Below are 4,187 nucleotides of genomic sequence, written 5' to 3'. Positions count from 1 at the left end.
CTGTGACCGCGTGCGCGGGGCTAGCACCTGGGCGCGGTTCCACGGCCTGTGCCCCGCCTGCGGGCGCTGCTGTCCAACACTTCGGGCCCCCAACACCTACTCCAAGTTCACCTTAGCATTCAGAAGCCTGGTGACCTCACTGTGCTACCCCAGGATGCAGTTGTTTTTGAGCAAAAATGGATCCCGAGCCCCGCAGTCATGGGGCTTAAACGATGCCAGTGAACCGACCGACAAGCGAATGTTAATCATTGCAGTGAGTGCTCAAAGGACCGGCCCACCGGGCTGACGCCGTCTAACAGTGAACTCTGGTCTAGTCATGGGGTCATCAAAGCAATGCTATTGAAGGCTTTTAAGCTCAGTTATCATCATAATAAGGGCAGACATTTATTTGGAGTTTACTGACTCTAAACACTGTACGTGTAATAAAAATGATTGTAATAAATATACTCAATGAGTGCTAAGCACTTTACAAGTATAAACTAATATAGTCACCATAGCAACCTTTACAGTAGGTACAAGTATAAAAACCGCAGAGGCACAGAGAGGTTAAGGAACTTGTTCCTGGTCACAGACTTACCTGATAAGGAATAGAAATGAGATTCAAACCCATGCTTTGTCTTCTCCCCACCCCATTAAGCGGTATCTTAGATTTCTTAACTTTACTTATTTTTGAACATGTAATCATAAGAAAAGCTACAATGTGACATACTACGCAACTACTCCTACTAGTTCTCTCCTTCCTTTTTAAAAAGAATTTATTTTGACAAATTTTTATTTTGACAAATTTAAAAAGTTAAAAGAATATTACCCCAAAATGCTCAAATAACTTTTAGCCAGATCCACCACCTTTTTGCCACATTTCTTAGTCTTGATAGATAGATATAGATACATAGATTTATAACTCGTTCCTCATCACAATTTTACCTGCCAGATTTAGCATCTGTTGGTAATTATTGCTTGAATGTTTTATTAATATGGTGGTTGTCTAATTCCATCTTTTTCTACATCTTTTAGTTTACCTTCTACTCTGAAAAGACCTTTACCTTTTTTTATTTATTTATACTTTTCCACATTTCTTTATTTAAACTTGTATTCACTTGTATCAGTGTGGACTTATACATTCCTTTTATTCAGTACCAAACCTATGCTCTTTTCTATTGCATACACATCCTATTGCTACCTCTGAATATGGGTCATTTAATCCTCACAGAAACCTTTCAAGTAGGTGCTACTGTTGTTCCCATTTTGCCAGAGAGAGAACTAGGCCACAGAGAGAGTATGTAACTTGCCCAAGGTCACACAGCTTGGGATATGACCCCAGAGTTAGAATCTAACCACCTTACTACACACCCTTTCCTTGGCATGAGTAGGTCTGAGTTCCCATCTCATCCATCATTACTCCCACCGGGGCTGCCATCTAGCCAAGATGGAGCACAGACTCTTAATGTTTGTAGACTGAATGTTGAAACTTGGTGAGAGCTTTGAGCACGTCAGAAGAAAGCAGATCACCTGTAGAACTAATCAGAGGCTGTATATTCAGACATTACTATGGTAAAGGAGTCAGCTACTATCACTTTCCTTCCAGCAGAGACTAGAAGGGTTTTGAAAGAAGAGGGCACTTTATAGAGAAAGGAGAGACAGTCTTTGGTTCAGTGCTCTATTAGAATAAGATTTTTCTATTATGACATGATTTTTGAAGGTGGAGTGAGGAGAGGTTTTCTAGTTGCCATTCAAGTACATTTGATTGTCTTTGATTGAGTCCCACTTACTGACTTCTTCCTAAAACTTCTGTTTTCTACCTGTTTCTTTCCAAATAGGAAGCCTTTTGAGGTCAGGGATTCCACCACCACAGAGTTCTGCACTATACTTTACTGAGACAATCACTAGATTTGCAGTCAGACTGGATTGAATTCAAAATCTGCCTCTACTTCTTACAAACTTGTGGCTTTGGTAAGTGCCTATTTCATAGGGTAATAGTAAGTATTTAACAAGATGTTGTATGTAAAGACTTTGTGCCTAGTAGGGGCTTAATAAATGTTTTCTGTAAAGGTTGCGCCAGTTTATAGTCCTATCAACAGTGCATAAGGGTGCCCTTTTCTCCACATCCTCTCAGACACTTATTATTTCCTGCCTTTTTGATCATAGTCATTCTAACATATGCAAGAGAGTATCTCATTTTGGTTTCGATTTGTACTTCCCTTATAGCTAGTGAAGTTGAGCGTCTTTTCATATATTTGTTGGGCATCTGTATATCTTCTTGGTAAAAGTGTCTGTTTAGGTCCTCTGCCAAATTTTTAACTGGATTTTTGTTATTTTCTTATTGAGTTTTAGAATTCTTTATACATTTTGGATATTAATCCTTATCAGATAAATGATTTGCATTCTCCCATTCAGTATTTAGTATGTTTGTTTGTTTGTTTGTTTTTGCTTTGACTTTGTCCTTGGAGTTATATCCAAAAACAAAAAAAAATCAATAAGTTCAAGAACTTATTACCTGTATTTTCTTCTAGGAATTTTATGATTTCGGGTCTTACATTCAAATTTTTAATCCATTTTGTTTTTTATTGGTATATGATAGTAGTCCTGTTTCCTTCTTTTGCATGTGGCTGTCCAGTTTTCCCAACACCCTTTATTGAAGAGACTGTCCTTTCCCCATTGTATATTCATGCCTCATTTATCATAAATTAATTGACCATACATGTGTGGGTTTATTTCTTGGCTCTCTATTCTGTTTCATTGATCCATGTGTGTTTTTATGCCATACTGTTTTGATTACTATAGCTTTGTAGTACAGTTTGAAATCAGGGAATGTGATAGCTCCAGCTTTTTTCTTCTTTCTCAAGAACTGCTTTGCCTATTATATTTTTAGAGCTTCAGAAATGCAGATTCCTAGACTCTACTGTAGACCTAGTGAATCAGGATCACTTAGGATAGAGTCTAAGATCTGCATTTTAAATAATTTGCTGCAAGAGTTCTTTAGTTTAAGAGCTAAAAATGCAAACAAATTAAACCATAGTGTCAGACTCTCAAGTAGTTTCTTGGTAAATCAAGAAACGAGTTATTCTCCTTTTTTCCACTGGGTTCCTAAATGTTGGATGAAAAACTGATAAATTGTAGATGTAGATGATGACTAAATACTGCTTCTTCTGGAGAACCATGAAACATTCCTACAAAACCCATTTTCCACCAGCAGTCTAGATCAGCTGAGATATGTAGAAGCATTGGCTAACGGAGAATAAACAACTATTCTATGCTTTTTCTTTGTCAAAATAGCAATTGTGGACTGCTTGAACAGTGATTGTGGCCATTGGCGATAGCATTATCAGAAGCATTCTGTATTGTCTGGTATCAGATCAAAGCACAGAAGTAGACATCAGACAAATTGCGTTAAAGTCTTCACTCTGATTTAAAAGCTTTATGATCTTGGGTAAGTTACTTTATAGCCTTGATTCTTTTATCTGTGAAAATGGGATTACAATAGTACTTATTTTGCCAATGAGATGCATTGTTAAGTGCTTGAGATCCCAGTGGCTGTTATCCACCATGCCTTCTTTACTTGACTAAAAAATCCTTTTTCGTGTTTATTTTTTTATTATCTACATCTGGGAACCTCAGCCTTCCCATTAATAAAGTAAAGGCCAGGTATGACAGCATCTTATTTGAACTGAGATTTAATAAGGTAGCACTTCTCATAAACTTTACATGCATTAGAGATATTAACTTCTAAAACTCCATGATCAAACTTTGGACTTAGGACCCCCTCCCTACACTGTTACTTACTCAGTGAATCATTCCAGGAGGGAAAATAAAAACATAGGCCAACACACCTTCTCTTTCATCTTAGCAGTGCATGTTAACAGTGAAAGAATGTGCTCATTTTCGTACACACGCTGATTTCTCCCGGGGCCCTAATTTGCCAAAGAGGCATGTCATGAAACCTGCACAGGGATAGTGCATCTAGCAGTTCCAGTGGTTGTTTATCATTATTTTTTCATTTAAACATAAAAACCACTTGACAAATACAACCTCATCATAACCCATTGAGCTGAGTAGAATATTTAAAGAAACAACTCTAATTTTCATGAATAAGGTATTTGAGTTCATGCTACTGCATGTCAGAAACAAAAATCACTATTACGATACTGAAATAAAGAGCATTTGTGGATTTTGTATGATTGTTTCTTTTT

Source organism: Pteropus alecto, unplaced genomic scaffold (genome assembly GCF_000325575.1).
Source record: "Pteropus alecto unplaced genomic scaffold, ASM32557v1 scaffold75, whole genome shotgun sequence".
Lineage (NCBI taxonomy): Eukaryota > Metazoa > Chordata > Mammalia > Chiroptera > Pteropodidae > Pteropus > Pteropus alecto.
This window is presented reverse-complemented; position numbering follows the sequence as displayed.